Raw genomic sequence first — 17475 nt, 5'->3', positions numbered from 1 at the left:
GAGAGAGTTAGAGAGAGAGAGAGAGAGAGAGAGAGAGAGAGAGAGAGAGAGAGAGGTTTTGAGGTTTAAGTTCACCTTTATTTTAACAATTTAAGAAGACGTAAAAGCAGACATTTACAATTTACACTTTTTTACATCATCCTTTTAAAACATCAAAACCAACTCATCTTCATATAATGTACACAATAATTAATTTATCCCCCATATTTCCAAAAACATTGGCAAACCTTCTACTGATTTATAATATGCATACTCAACTTTCAAACGTGAAGCTACAAGTCCCAAAAACATAGGCAGCACATTCATTGCTCCCTGCCCTAACATTCTGTTTTTTTCTGGTTTTCCAGATAGCAAGGGCGTAGGTTTGATTCTGGCATTGGTGGGGACATAAATAAAATGGTTGCATTGCAAAAACTGTTTATCACCGTTTACTTGACATAAACAACAGACAACTCAGTATGCACTTTACTCAGTGACATCTGACTCGCCACCCCCGGTGCCATCCCAAATTTAATGTACTATAATAAACAATTTGTTATGTCCTAGAGCCTTATAAACAGTAACTGTTTAAGACTTTGTCAAAAAAAAAAAAGAAAATCACATTGTAACATATATGAATCCATATTTACTTTATAACATTGAAGAATATGCAATTAATATTTAGTCCTTAATTTAATTTTGCCAAAAAAATCTGCAGTGTTTAAGTTGGTATGTATATCATGTTTCCTGAACAACGTTTATTAACGTTTCTGTAGTTCACATTAAATCTCCTTTTCATTAAGTTTAAAATGCAACCTTACATTATGTCTACATCTGTGCAAGTAATGACCACAGCAGTAATGTAAAGTATTCAGCAATCATGACATGAATTCATGTTTTTACCATGTTGGGGTTATTTTCTTTCATGGATTAGGTACCCCCTAAATAACCTTGCCACCCCATTTATAAAAGGTTGACACAAGTTTACAACTCCTCAGGTTAACATGGGATCGTCGTGTATTGGTGAAAACCCTGCCCTTGGCTTGAATCATTATGTGACACAACTTGTTCCGTATTTTGTGCATGAAACGGTTACAGTGGGTATAATAATACTTTCTTCCTCACTTACCTGTAGCCCGAATAATCACGTGCGTCTTGTTGAGTGAACTTTGGCACGTTGTACAAAGTGAAACCATCCTATCACACGTAGCGAGTAAAGACAATCCCATCAAGTGATGTGAGTTGGAGAGGCGGGACTCAAGAAATGCTAATCCAATCATATTAGCAATGTGAGTTAGAGAGGCGGGACTAAAGAAATGCAAAGCCAATCATATTAGCGGTGTGAGTTACGGAGGCCGGCATTGCAGAGAAAGAAAGCTGTTAACCGTTTGTGTACCACATAGAGCATTATTTTTACAGAACGGGATTGCTAAAGATTTCTTATCTCATTTAAATGATTCCTGAAAAAAAATATAATAAGTAAAAAATAGAAAACACAAGAATAAGATGGATATCAGTGGTTATATATAAATACAGATTAATTGTTTGGTCGAAATTATTGCTAGGGACAATTCAGTCTTCCCTGAATATTGGTAAGAACATGTCACTAGCATCCCACCCTAAATCTACGCCCATGCCAGATAGCCAGTTTTGCAGTGCCAGATAAAAAATTAATTAAAACCAACACATTTTTTCTCTGTACTGAATATTTGGGTCCAAAAATAAACAACTGAAGGGAGAACTCTTCCCCCAAAGACAAATACCAATTACTTAAAAAGTTAATAAGATCAACTAGACGTGAACATTGTGTAAAAGATGAAAAACTGTCTCAATCTCAGGACAAAAAGGGCAACCCACCCCAACACTAGGATTGAGGTGCACCACATGTCTGTTTGTAGCTATTGCTCCATGTACAATACTCCACTGGAGGTCACCCGTCCGTTTATCAATCGGACGTTTGTACAGAGCACGCCAGCAGCCTTTAGGGGAAGAATTCATTCCAAAAAACTCTGTCCATCTTGTTGAAGGAACCTCATTCAACAATTGTAGATTAGAGACCTTAACACATGTCAAGTAAAGAGACTTCTTTCCAGCCATCTCAAAGTACAGAAACACAATAAAGATTTTTCATCTTCCTCCCAATCTTCTACAGCTGGGCTTACAATAATTGAGGGGAAAAAATAATCATGTCCTTCTTTCCACTGTTTTTAAACAGCTGGGTTTTCCAAAAAAGCACGATAATCTGCTTTCAACCCCTTGGAAATATCTGCAACACTGTGTTGTAAAAAATGGATAGACTTCACCCCGCTTCTTTGACATAAGTCTTCCACATCACTTGTCAGTAAATGTCCAAGCTTACTGCACCCAGCTGCCAACAGGCGTCTGCGCACATATTCTGAAGACAAAAGTCCAGAAGATAAAAAGGGGTTAAAAATAAACGGTTCCTCCAATAACCAGACGCCAGTGGATGTATTTACTGGTCTTGATATGGAGAAAACTTTCCAAGCCTCCAAAACAGACCTGTAAAACGGGGTAAGATCCACCATTTGATTCTCATGTATTTTCATTAAAAACAAATGTTTATCAAAACCCATTCCACCAGCTTTTCTTAAGAGAGTTTTTGCTGTGTCCATCCATGCAGAATTATTACCATATAAAAGTCTTTGAGCTGTTTGTAGTCAAAAGGTCATGATTCTCGACTTAATGTCCACTAAGCCCTGTCCCCCTTCTTGCACTGGAAAGTGTAAAGCAGCTGATCGTATCCAGTGTTGTCCTGACCAAAAGAAAGACACCAATCTCCTTTGAATAGTCTGTATCAGTCCAGCAGGTGGCTGCAATACTCCTAATTTGTGCCAGAGCGAAGAAGCCACCAAATTATTCGCAACCAAGACCCTTCCCCTGTAGGACAACTCAGGTAGCAACCAATTCCATTTAGACAATCGGATGCACACCCTCTCCTCTATACCCCCCCAGTTTAGCTTTTTGAATTCATTTGAACCAAAATAAATACCTAAGATCTTTAAACCATCTTTCTTCCACTTGAGATCACCTGGCAAATGTAGAAGATTATCAGAAGATGTTGGACCTGCCCAATAAGCCTCACTTTTGCCCCAATTAACATTAGCCGATGAGGCTTTTTCATACACATTTAGTATATTGGACAAAGCCAATGCATCCTGTTCATGTTGAACAAACACAGTCACATCATCAGCATAAGCACTAACAGTGATTTTGGAACTTTGAAAATGCCCAGAAATAGAAACTCCAGATAAAACCTTGTGTATATTTAAAAGAAGGGGCTCAATTGCTATGCTATACAACTGTCCTGATAAAGGGCATCCCTGTCTTATGTCCCTTGAGACTGGAATTAGACAACTCAGACCACCCCCTACCTTGACAATGCAAGTAGCATCTGTATATAGCAGTTTGACCCATTTTAAAAAGCTTTCACCAAACCCAAACATTTGAAGAACATTGAAAAGATAATTATGATCAACTCGATCAAATGCTTTTTCCTGATCCAAAGATATTAGACCAGTATTCACATTATAATCTTTACAAATATCCAAAATGTCCCGAATTAAAAACAAGTTATCCATTATTGTCCTCTCTGGAATGCAATATGTCTGATCTTTATGCACAATTATATCAATATATTCTTTAAGTCGATTGGCAAGAAACTTAGACAAAATTTTATATTCTGTAGTTAGCAGAGCGACCGGTCTCCAATTGCTTAGAACAGATAAATCACCCTTCTTTGGTAACAAAGATAAGACAGCACGTCTACAAGAAACAGGTAATAAGCCATCCTGGCTACATTCACCTTTATAAGTCTTTTCCAATACAGTTCCAAAAACGCTTATAAAATTCAGATGGCAAGCCATCAATGCCAGGAGATCGTCCAGTTCCAAGCTGACCGACTGCAGCAGTAAGTTCATTAAAAGACAGTTCCATGTCTAATGCAGCCTTAGATTCAGTGTCTATTTGAGGCAGATCTTGAAATAATTGATACATTCAGTATCACATTGATCAGCAGTATAGAGAGAAGTATAAAAAGTAACTGCGTGTTGCCTCATTTCTGTAATGTTACTCGTCACCCTCCCATCAGGAAGACAGAGACATACCATTTGCTTTTGCTGAGCTGTTTTACGCTCGAAGTTAAAAAAAAAATAAGCAGTTGGGGCATCCATTTCAGTGACAGAGATAAAACGAGATCTTACTAGAGCCCCTTTTACCCTTTCATTCAAAACAAACTTAATTCTTTTCTCTTTTGCTCCAAATTATATTGCAAATTAGGATCATACTTTTTTGCCAATCCCATTTCTATGAGAGAGATGTCCTTCTCAATGGACAAAATGTTTTCTCTTAACTTAGTGGTAGAATTAGCAGTATGTTGTTGACAAAACAGCTTAACATTTGTTTTCCCTATTTCCCACCACTGTTTTAGACTTTCAAAAGTACCTTTACACAACTTCCATTGTTGCCAAAACAGTTCAAAATGTTTACAAAAGTGTACATCTTGAAGCAATTTAGTGTTAAAATGCCAGTAAGAAGATTTCTTAGAACTTTTGGACATGCTTATAACAAGAGAAACCAAATGATGATACGTAAAACCAACAGGAGATATAAAACAGTCAATAATCCGACTGCTAAAATGATTGGAAGCATAAATTCTATCCAACCTTGCAGCACTGACTCTGTTATTCAACACTTTAACCCAGGTATATTGTCTTAATTGTGGATGTTTAAGGAGCCAGTCACACCAAAAGCGCTTTAAACGCTTGCAAACGCAAGGCGCGACGCACTGCCTTTAAAAAAAAAAAAAGAGCAGTGCGACGCGGCTTTTCATATTGCTAAGCAACCACCGAGTCAGCTGTCTTGTCAATCAAATATTGAAGCGTGAGCGCTCTTTTGCTGTTAACTGTCATATTAGCAGAAACTTTAAAAAGAGGGTGCTTGCTCTGACCTTGTTTGAGGGTGAGAGGTGCACAAACACGCAGGAGAGAGTGAGCGAGTGGAGTGCGGTTCTTCAAAGCAACTGTAAGGGGGCGTGCACACCAACGCTTTTACGCCCGCGGCCGGCGCATGTTTTCAATTGTTTTCAATGGAAGCTCAGCGTTTTTCAAATAAGCCAGCAGCTAGCGGTTTTCTTCTGCGCCGAAAACCGGCGCCCGGCGGTTTTTCCGCGCTCAGCGCTGAGCGCCGAGAGTTGAGAAATGTTCAACTTTGGAAGAAAAGCTTGTCAATGTCAGTTCTCACGCGGCCATCCAATCACAGTGTAGGTGGGGCGGGACAAGTATCACAGCAACCAACCGTCTAACAGCTGACGTATCAGAGCTACCAAAGTGCTTAGCTGAAGAAAGCTGGCACTCAGCTGTAAAACAGCTGGCATTCGGCGTCCTCAAGGCGTTTTCAGCTGCGTTTAAAAGTTTTGGTGTGTCCAGCCCCTAAACTTCCCTCACCACAACGTAAGGCCCGCCTCTCCCCTCATTCGATTGGACAATGGAAAGACGCGAATGACGTCGGGCGCTTCTCCGCTCTCCTTCAAAAACGCGTGCGCGGCAGGCGGCAAAAAACCGCAAGGCGCTCGGCGCGCATAAACAGCGCGCAAACGCGCCTTGCCTATAGAATATCATTCAAAAAAGGCACCTGCAACTGCCATAAACACTTTTGGTGTGACTGGCCCCTAATTCTCCACATATCTAACAAATCTGTCTCTTTAATAATTCTTGATAACTGAATTGAGGAAATATAATGAGGCTCTTCAGTGGTACGATCAATAGTAAACTTTTCAGTACAGTTCCAGTCACCTCCCATAATTATACTGCTATCATCAGAACACTGTTTTAAAAGAGTACTCAAAGTTCTAAAGAAAACAACTCGATCATGCCCCACATTGGGTGCATAAACATTTAAAAAATAAAAAAGAATTCCCTCAATTTCAGCCTTAACTAAAACAAGTCTACCGTTCACAGGTTCTTCTATTTTTAAAACATTTACTTTTATATCTGGAGAGAATAGAACAGCCACCCCTGCACTTATATTAGGTTTATGACTAAGCACATATTGTCCTTTCCACACCCTTCCCCAATCTATTTCATTGGCTGAATCACTATGTGTTTCTTGTAAAAAAAGTAATATGTAAATTCTTCTGCTGTATTACTTCAAAAACCAAAGCACGTTTTTGTGCATCTCTATCACCATTAATGTTAAGAGAACCAACCCTTAATGTTTCCATCAAAAAACAAAAAACAAAAAACAAAAAGGAAGAATAGACAGACAGACAGACAACACAAATGAGAAAAACACCATGATACATGGTAGGTCAGTTATAAAGGAGATTTTGACCTTCTCTTTTTTCCAGCTTTTCTACACTTTTGAATTGCGGTTAGATGTTTTTTTAAGATGAAACTGCTTTTTCTCACTTAAAAGATCAACTCCTACAGATTTTTGAAGAAATGTCACTGACTTCACAAATTTCTCAACATCTGGAAAGAATTCCTTAACATCAATTTGTTTTCCAAAAGTATCATCCAAAAACTGATTAATTTCATCTAATGTATACAAAGACGGATCATTTTTCCTTGAGAATTTTCCTCAAAGTCTACCTGAGAGCAGGAATCATTTTCCTGTAAAGAGGCAGTGTCATCTGAAAACGCATCATCAGCCTCTGCCACCACTACTGTTTGCCCTTTCACTATACTGCACACAAGCTGATCAGCACTATTACTTGACATCACATTCATTTCACAATTGTTAACTTGTTTACACACTGGAACATCAGTACTCATACCAGCATTGTTATCAATCTCCGTATTTGAACTCGTCGCGGTTACTGATACTTCTAGAGTATTAGCTGGTTCATTTAAAGACACATTACTCTCTGTGTGTCTTACCTCAGAGGGCCCAGCTCTCTCATCTGGCCTCGCGGGTAGAGAAACGGAGGGAGCCTCAACCTCTGCCGCCGCATCAGTATTTTTGTTGGCTCGCTCTTTATGTGGGCAAGCGAGCCTTTTGTGACCCACATCACCGCACTCAAAGCACCTCAAGTTTCCGGTAGTTGCGTAAACCATATACGAACCTCCCTCATGTTTCACGCAAAACTATACATTTAGTGTACGATCTGGCAAATCTAAAAACATAAAAACATGTCTCCTAAAGGACATGACATGTTTTAGCGCCGGGTGTTTACACCCCAGAGAGATCGCCTTAAACGGACTTGCGATCTTTCCAAAGCGCATTAACCCACGCTCTAACAACTCGTCAGGGATAAACGGCGGTACGTTTGAAATCACAATTTTGCTAGACATGTTATGACGTGACTTGCACCAACTCGCCATTAACTCTTTCACCGCCAGCGTTTTTAAAAAAAGTTGCCAGCCAGCGCCAGCGTTTTTCATGATTTTCACCAAAGTTTAATGCCTTCCAGAAAATGTTCTTCTTTAAATATATAAACATAGAATATACCAAATGAAAGAACAGACCCTTTCAAACAAAAAAACCTGTTTCATCCTACCTTCATTGGTTCTTTTGTAATCAGCTTTTGAATATGGATAGGTTTCTGCAAAAACACCACATTTTGAGCAAAAAGAAGAGATAATTCCATTTTTGTGACGGACTTTTCATAGAGATCCCATTCAGAGCGATCTTTAACACAGACACAGACATGCAGCCGCTTGCCATAGGGCAATCCTTCCGGGTTTAAAAAGTTGCGGAAGGGCGCCACCTGGTGCATAATAGCGGTATTGCGGAAAGACGGAAAATCTCGTCATTGGCGGGGAAGCGTTTTCTCTTAATTTATGAGATATCTTGTCAATGGCGGTGAAAGAGTTAATAACAATGCCAGTCTCAATCAGTTTATTAAAGAAATGCTGTTGTTTCAAAAAGACGACCACAGCTTTATTCATTCGAGAAGCAGATGAAATACTTTCATGACCTACCTCTTCTGCTACAGCAACCAAAACATCCTCCACCAAAACTCTGTCGTCCAGCATACATCTGAAACCATTCCCTTAAAGAGAGTAACGGCGTCTCCACATGAGACGCCATTCTCCTAAACAACCACACTTGCAAAATGTAAACTAAATCCTAACCATGCAAAATAGTTTATGAAAAAGAAAGGTGAACATTCACAGCTTCACTCTCACCCAACACCACTCTCACGCACAAACTATCAGCATGCACCACGAGAGAGAGAGAGACTTGACTTGACTTTACATGTCCTTTAATTTACATTATAGCAAAACCTGAGTACAGTCTAAGCACTTAGAAACACACTTATAGATATACATTAAAACAATCTTTAAAGAAATAATAAATAACACCTAGCTGTAAAAAAGCAAGACAACAGTAGAAAAACATTAATCAAAAATAAAAAAACATTCATTACTCAGACATTAATTTGTAAAGCGCCATCAAACTCAACTTCACAGATTGGTTAATACCCCATTTATATCTGAAACTTTCCAGATCATCAATCAACTTATAGTACGCATACTCAATGTTAACACGTGACTTAATTAACCCTTTAAAGACAGAGAGAACATCGGTAGATACAGTACCAAGAATTTTCCTTTTCCTTGAAAGCCTAATCGCCAGTTTTGCTTGCCCAAATAAAAAAATTTGTAGGACATGTACTTGCATTTTATTTCTACTGTATTTTGGGCCATAGATAAAAAACATCATTGTGAACTCTTCTCACAAAGTTTGACAATACTCTTCTATTTTTAAAAAGTATTTGCAATCTCTCAGACTCAGAAAACAAATGGAAAACCATCTCTTGCATCCCACAAAAAGGGCACCCCCACCTGTGGATCAATGTGTGTTCTGTGTCTGTTCATAGCTATTATACCATGCACTATCCTCCATTGAAGATCTCCTGTCCTTTTTTCAATGGGAGGTGTGTACAAGGTCCTCCAGCAACCCCTAGGGGAAAAACTTGAACCAAAAAACTCCTGCCATTTGGACTCCCTTGTATTTTCAAGCATCCGTAAGTGATTTTTCTTCACACACATACAGAGATTTACTTCCAATGCCACTAAAGAATCCAAGTTCTGGTATTTTAAAAGTCAACAATCTTCCTTCTGTTTCCTGCCATTCCCCAGTATCAGCTGTAACATCCAGCTCTGGGAAGTCCATATTGTGTTCCTCTTCAGCAGAATTCTCTAAAGACAGTCTGTATTTCAGTGGTAGAAAATCATGTATCTGCGTCAGCAGTCTCTCTGCCACCCTGATGGACCTCATTCTCAACTTCAAGCCAAAGCCTCCGCAGTAATCCATCCATCCTCAATAGATGCCCTATCTTTATGATCCTTGCAGCACACAGTGATTTTATGAGAGATTCAGACTTAAAAATGTCCAAGTCCAAATCAGAGTTAAAAGGTAATGGTTCTTCTCTCCACCACAGTCCTTTCAGATCGTTTGTCTCTCGAGAAACTTTGAAAAGTGCCCATGCCCTTAACAATGATCTATAGAAGGGCGTTAGTTCAGTTAAATTCACTTTGCTGGTATCCATTAGGAATAGGTGACGGTCCAGTCCTAAATTCCCAGCTCTTCTCAGAAGAGCACAGGCCACACCGGCCCTGCTCACCTCTTCCCAGTAGAGCAATCTCCGTTCCATCTGTAGTCTGAATTCTAGATTAAGGGCCAATCCCATTTCTCTGTCTTACCCCTTCCCCTACCACTTCGTCTTACCCCTAGCCCTTGTCCCTCAAAACCAAGTGTTAAGCGCTAGGGGTGAAAACATACCCCTATGAAATGAGACACCGCTTGGTTACGGTTACGTCATCATACATCGTCGTTTGCTGGCTGCAACATCACCAGACGCGACAAATGTTGATCACAAACTTCCAAGATGCCGAGTGCAAGTGTAAGCGAAAGTGAATCAGCCGCCGAGTTTCTTCTGGCGTCCCTGTGTGATACAGGACGGTATACGTAAAGCACGTACCGATGTCTCCAAAGCAAGTAGTGTTATGCACTGATATCAAACGAAATTCGCTGCTAACGTTAATGGAATTTAGTTAAAACTGTAGACAAGCATGCAGTCCATTCATGGCTAGCTAGAGAATACGGGAATGTTGTGCAAATCAGCAACGTAACGTTAGCGTAGCAAACTAGCGAAATTTTAAAACATTTAAAATAAGAACATAATTCAAATATATATGAACAGGACTGTGTAGAGCACAAAACAAGACGTTAGTAATTGTTAAATAAATTATTAAGCCGAAAATACTTACATTTATGGGACGCTCTGGCCGCCATTTTTGCCGGTTGCGCAGTGTATTCTGGGTACCCCTTGGTTTCAAGTAAGCTCGCGGAAATTCTTGGTTTTAAGGGGTATCTACCACTTGCCCTTAGCCCTACCCCTTGATCAAAACGAGATTTGGGATAGCCCTTACTCTCACGTGAACGTGCAAAACTAAGGGGTACGGGTAAGGGGAAGGGGTAGGACAGAGAAATGGGATTGGCCCTTAATGTCCACCAGTCCTTGCCCTCCCTCATTGGTGGGCAGATACAGAACCGATGCCTTTAGCCAGTGCTGGCCCGACCAAAATAAATCTTCTAGACACCGTTGTATTTTCCCCACCAGATCATCTGGAGGCTCTAGTACAATCATCCTATGCCAGAGGGATGAAGCCACCAGATTATTGCAGATCAGGACTCTTCCCCTATAGGATAGCTGGGGTAGCAACCACTTCCAGTGAGACAACCGAACACACACTTTCTCCACAAGGCCCACCCAATTTTGTCTCTTTTACTCGTCTGTACAAAAAAATACCCCTAAATATTTACAACCAGTTCTCCCCCACTGTAAACCACCAGGGAGTGAGGGCTTTAAACATTCTTGCCCACACCAAAGAGCATTACTTTTAGCCCAGTTTACTTTTGCTGAGGACGCCTCACTATAACACAGTAGTGCTTTTTCTAAAATCTGCACATCATTTTGATTTTTTATTAAAATTGTGAGGTCAACCGCATAAGCAGAAAGCTTAATGGGTTCCAAAAAATCTAACGTACTAACTCTCATGCCTGTTAGTTTTTCTCTCAGTCTGCACAATAAAGGTTCAAAAGCTATACTATATAGCTGACCAGAGAGGGGACAACCTTGTCTAATCCCTCTTTGGACTTCTACAGGTGCACTAAGGCCACCAGCTTTTTTTATTAAGCATGTACCCCCATTCAGTAGTTTAATCTTTGAGATAAAATTTCCCCAATACCAAAAGCCTTTAAAGTTTCAAACAAGAAAACATGGTCAACTCGGTCGAAAGCCTTCTCTTGGTCCAGAGACAGAAAACCCAAGTTGATATTGTTATTAAAAGCAAACTCATAAGTATCTCTTATTAGATGTAAATTGTCTATAATAGATCTATCTTTTATACAATATGATTTCATATAATACTTTGTTTAATTTGTTTGCTAAGCATTTAGATAAAATAGCTACTGGCCTCCAGTTCTTCAACAAAGTCAGATCTCCGTTTTTTGGTAGCAGTGTTAAAACTGCCCTCTGACAACCCGGTACTTTCCCAGAGGACAGTCCCATTACAGCAGCAGTTATTTAATCAAAAGTAAGTTCAGTTTCTAAAAATTGCTTCTGCTCAGCAGTTACAACCTGATCTCACGAATTTCCGTGGCATAGTCACAGAATTTTGTGCTCATTTTTCCGTGGCATTCTCACGGATCTCCGCATTTTTCCGTGGCCCTGCTACGGACTGTATTTTTCCGTGGCATTCTCACGGATTGGTTACTCAACTGTTTTGTCCTATTTTCTTACCATTTTCGCTTCGGTTTAGGGTTAGATTTACATGAAATGACATCCCTACCCAAACCCAACTCTAACCCCAACGCCAGGCGACAATTGTTTAAAGTTTAGAAAATATAAAAGAATAAATCAGAAAAAATAGTATAAACCAATAGTTAAAGTGACATACTAACGCAAACACCAAATCTAACCCTAAACCGAAGCGAAAATGGTTTGAAAATAGGAAAAAGCAGTTGAGTAACCAATCCGTGAGAATGCCACGGAAAAATACGTAGGAAGATCTTGTAGCAAGTCATTTCTACTTTCCTTATCCAACATATCAGCAAGTAAATAGGTTGGAATAAAAATCCACAGCGAGTTTGCGCATTACTGCTGGATCTGAGGTGTCACGACCATTATCATCCTTAAGACAGTACATCTGATTTTGCTGTCCTCTTTTACGCTCCAGAGAGAGAGAGAGAGAGAGAGAGAGAGAGAGAGAGAGAGAGAGAGAGAGAGAGAGAGAGAGAGAGAGAGAGAGAGAGAGAGAGAGAGGAATGCAATAAACGCCAGCTATTGGCGCTTTTCCATTGCATAGTACCCCACGGTTTGGTTTAGTTTGGGTCGGGTCATCTTACTTTTGGGAGCTTTTCCATTGGGATCACTTCATAGTACCCGATACTTTTTTTCGTACCACCTCGGTTGGGGTTCCAAGCGACCCGAGCTGATACCAAACGTGACGCGTAAACACTGTAGATCACTGATTGGTCTAATCGTCATCGGCGTCATCCTATGTAAAATATTAGCTTTAGCTTACTGCTAGCTTGCGCTGTCTCAAGCAAACATGTTGTCATCTGTGCTCTGCTGTAAGTTTCCAAACACCATTTAAGCGACGAAAAACATCCACAGGTTGTGAATCAGGAACACATAAAAGTTTTGCAGTTTGTGGCGGCACATTCGCGACGTGCACGTCAGTATTATTTATGCTTTAATGCAACTTCATTGAGGCTCAGCGGAGCGCCGTCGACTGACGCCACGGGTGTTTGAACAGAAACTGTCATGTGAGACAGAGGTAGTTATAAACGCGATGTGCAAACATCTATTTGTGGTGGTCAATTTTAATTTTATGGCGGACTGATAAATAAATAAATGTATGGGAATGTACAACGACGCTCTCACTTGTATGATGTCACAGCCGCAAATATAACGACACGCCTATAATCCCTCCCACTGCGAAGTGATACTAAACTCAATGGATAAGCTAACCACGCCAAAGTGAGGTGAGCTGACCCGACCCAAACTAAACTAAACCGTGGGGTACTATGCAATGGAAAAGCGCCATATGTAATCCAGAACTGGGCCACTATAGGGCCGTCATTCTTCGTTGTATGTGGGTCGAGGAAAAACTGATTATCACAATATGAGAATGGTGTGACGTCATTGTGATCATCCAGTATCCACCTTTTCCTAGTGAGATATAGTAAGTACAATGCCTTGTGTTGTATTGCGTCCTTTTAACCTGCTCAACATTTTGAAATTACAATGAACTCACATATCATCATTCTGTGATTATCATGGTATGAGAATAGTGTGACGTCACTGTATTTTCAAATACAATAAAAAATCATTAAAATTACATTAAAAATTTATGTTTTATTTTGTTTTAAGCAAAGATTGATCAGTGTTTAATTGTCTGATTTAATTATCTTCCAACCAACCACAGTTAACCTGTTTATTTAAAGGTGTTTTTACGTATATAGACTGCTCTCTAATGATACCTCCTCTCTCCTCCACACTCTTCAGAACTCTCGCTATCAAACGTATCAGTGGATGTGGAACTACATGTACTCTAAACAGCCCAGTGTATTCATGAAGAGCATAGAGGAGGGCATCGCCCGAGTCTTAAACTCAAAATATGCCTTCCTCCTCGAGAGCACCATGAACGAGTATCACTGGAGCCTCAACTGCAACCTCACCTAGATTGGAGGCCTGTTGGACACCAAGGGTTATGGCATCGGCATGCATCTGGGTGAGAAAGAAAAAATAAATGATACATGAGCAGGAGAAGAGGATAAGGATGCTCTATTCATGATTAAGCAGTTCACGCTAGTGTTGTAGTTCTCGAGACTGGTCTTGGTCTCAAGACCACTTTTTAAAGGTCTTGGTCTTGTCTTGGAATCTTCCGCATTTTTACTCGGTCTCGTCTCGGTCTCAGACAAAGAGGACTTTGCCAATGGGGTAAGAAAATTTTTCTTGAATTTTTCCTGAATTTAGTGTTTAAGAAAAATGTTCAAAATTTTTTTGCTTACCCCACTGGCAGATTTTTTTGCTTGTTTTATTCACAAAATCAATTACATTTATTTTTTTTGCTCTAAAAACTAGACTTATTTTCTTGGGTAGTTTTGCTCATCAAGAAAAAAGCATCTTAATTTAAGAATGTTTAGATATCTTTACTGAAAACAAGACAAAAATTATTTTCTTGAAAATCATTTTCTGCAGTGCACATCACAAAATGTATTTTTTATCATTAATTTTATGCAGTTAATTTAGGTTTGGCATATGATGTTAGCATTGTTTAAGCATTGTTTAAGTTTCTCCCAATGACAGCTTTTCTAATTTTATTACTAAAAACACCCGCATTGTGTTAAGTGGATGGCAAGCCATGGAAATACAGTTCAGAATAAATGGTTAAGTTGATTTCAGCTCTTTAGTGTTTGTTCACTTTTATTTGCTTATAGACAAAGATAAATTCCCACATATCTTGATTATTTTATCAACTTCTCTGATGGTACACACACACACACACACACACACACACACACACACACACACACACACACACACACACACACACACACACACACACACACACACACACACTCTGGTTTCCATGTTTTGGGGGGACATTCCATAGACGTAATGCATTTTATACCGTACAAACTGTATATTCTATTCCCCTAACCTACCCCATTCCCTAACCCCAACCATCACAGAAACCTTTCTTGTACATTAGAATTTCAATAAACATCATTCTGTTTGATTTATAAGCTTGTTTCCTCATGGGGACATCAAAATGTCCCCACAAAGTCACAAAAACACTGGTATTCCTATCTTTGTGGGGAAAATTGGTCCCCACAATGTGATAATTACCAGGTACACACACACACACACACACACACACACACACACATACTGGTTTTTGTGATTTACAAGGACACTGAACCCCAAACAAGTCTGTTGGTGTATTAGAGGGACACCCCTTTCCACTTGCTCTACAGTGATGTGGAGGATATCAAAAATTTTATTTTGAGCCATACAACACAGATATCACTTCAAAATGTGTTTACACACAACACAGCTTGTGATATAATAACCTGACAATATACTAAATTATGAGGACATTTGATAATTAGATGCAAGCCCCGCCCATGACACAAAACGTTATTATAAGGACAGTGCCCATTCACACACACACATGATTTTAAAGTGTATTGCGGGGTCCAATGTGAATTAATGGGACACAGCTAAACACAAACACAAAGGCGATGGTATTGTGCATTAAAAGGACATACGTGATCTGTGAGGACAGATGACCAAACACAAACACAAAGGCGACGGTATTGTGCATTAAAAGGACATACGTGATCTGTGAGGACAGATGACCAAACACAAACACAAAGGCGACGGTATTGTGCATTAAAAGGACATACGTGATCTGTGAGGACAGATGACCAAACACAAACACAAAGGCGACGGTATTGTGCATTAAAAGGACATACGTGATCTGTGAGGACAGATGACCAAACACAAACACAAAGGCGACGGTATTGTGCATTAAAAGGACATACGTGATCTGTGAGGACAGATGACCAAACACAAACACAAAGGCGACGGTATTGTGCATTAAAAGGACATACGTGATCTGTGAGGACAGATGACCAAACACAAACACAAAGGCGACGGTATTGTGCATTAAAAGGACATACGTGATCTGTGAGGACAGATGACCAAACAAACATTAAGGCATTTCTGAGATATGTTATCCCTTGATAACAATTGTTTGGTAACATCCAAGTACCACAAGTCACCTAGGCGGTACATAGCATTTGATATTATATTTACAAATGATTAAACCGAACTGTATGTTTGTCTTGCCTTTTATTTATAGAAGACTTGAAATCATCTATGTAAACTGTTTAATAAGCAGGTACAATCAGTTGTTGTTGCAAAGTACATCCCCCTTCAGGGTGATACACAACCCCTTTGCAAAGGGATCCTGATGACCCTGTCAGGATTTACTTTGCAACAACAACTGGTTGCCTGTATTTTTTTCATAGTGATGTAAATACAGTATACAACCTCTCAGAGTGCATCCAAGGGTGTTTCTCAATGTCAAGGAAGGATCCTCGCAAGCTAGAATTTTGAGGATGCTACGCCATCGACATCCGCCAAAGAACTACTCCAATGTCGAGGATCCTCGGAATTTCAACCAAGGACTGAGTCCTTCATTCGGAAAATATCCCATATATAGAAAAGGATGCATACGTGTAGCCTTCGTGCTCACATATCCCACAATGCTATGCGCACAGCACCGAAAGCACCGAGATAATGACGCAATGACGTGCACTTGCTAGCCTGTTTCATTTACGTGTTCTCTGAATGCTAAAGAGGAACCTTGCCTAGCCTCCGAATAAAGTGATTTGGAAGAAGCAGTCCTGCCAATGAAGTATCCTTGACATTGACAATCAGCCCAAGTCCCTGCTATTAGTGTCGTATGACTGTTAAAAGATCATATTGTCATGTGGATAAACTGAGCTCCCAAACTTGGTTCCCAAACTTATAGGGGTATAATCTATCCAGGTCCCACAAACATATTTTTAAATTAAAATATGAGACACATCTTTTTCTGTTTTATAATCAAGTAGTTTGGATTATCCATGTCATTTTAATAATTAAATATTAGTTTAGTTCCAAATTGCAATATCAAAATATTTTACGAATATTTTGCAATTATTTGTACAAAAACAGTTTTCAGCAATAAACTACTATAGCAAAGCAACTTTGAATGGCCAAGCTCCTGACCCGCAGCTTGAAAAACCCTGAAACAGACATATAACAATATGCACAGTCAGTGAGCAAGGAACACAATTTTAATAGGATCTTGTTTTTTTTAAACATTACAATACTTTGCCCGATATTCCATATCACAAAGATGGGCTGACATTTTTCCTGTGTGCAAACATGGAACACAATTTTAATTTGTACTTGTTTTTTTAGAAAGATTAAAGTACTTTGCCTGATATTTTTTATCACAAGATGGGCTAACATTCCTGTGTGCAAACATGAAGTTTTAAAACTTTTAAAACTTAAAATGGTATTACACTGCAAAAAATTATGTGTTCATTTTTTACACATTGTGTGTAATGCCATTTAAAGCATGAAAGGGCCAACACAAGTTGTGTTAAAAACAGTGATGGGAGTAACGCGTTACAAAGTAATTCTGTTACTGTAATTCCCCTACTTTTAGCTGTAATTAACATGTAACAAAGTTTTTTTTTTAAATCAAGTAACGCAGTTACAATTACTGAAATTTAAATGAGTTGGTTACTCACGTTACTCTATTTTGTGATCAATGAACACTTGCAGACAAGACATTTCTGATCTAATGTTGCAGGACCGTGGTGGGCGGCACAATGAATAATAACACAGAAGTATAGAGACAACACATCATTGTGCCGCTCACCACAGTCCTGCGATGT

At 39.4% G+C, this 17475-nt stretch overlaps 2 protein-coding genes across 3 annotated transcripts in view; one reads left to right on the top strand and one right to left on the bottom strand.

Annotated features, from left to right (window-relative positions):
- Positions 1–17475, top strand: part of LOC129449183 (cell adhesion molecule CEACAM6-like) — an 86333-nt gene that overhangs the window by 4362 nt on the left and 64496 nt on the right. The window lies entirely within an intron of this gene.
- LOC129449184 (nectin 1a) overlaps positions 1–17475 on the bottom strand; it is a 94441-nt gene that overhangs the window by 20715 nt on the left and 56251 nt on the right. The gene's annotated exons all lie outside the window — the stretch shown is intronic.

This window comes from Misgurnus anguillicaudatus, chromosome 10 (assembly GCF_027580225.2).
Source record: "Misgurnus anguillicaudatus chromosome 10, ASM2758022v2, whole genome shotgun sequence".
In the NCBI taxonomy this organism is placed as follows: Eukaryota; Metazoa; Chordata; class Actinopteri; order Cypriniformes; family Cobitidae; genus Misgurnus; species Misgurnus anguillicaudatus.
Note: the sequence above shows the minus strand (reverse complement) of the source record. Positions and strands in the feature narration are given on the sequence as shown.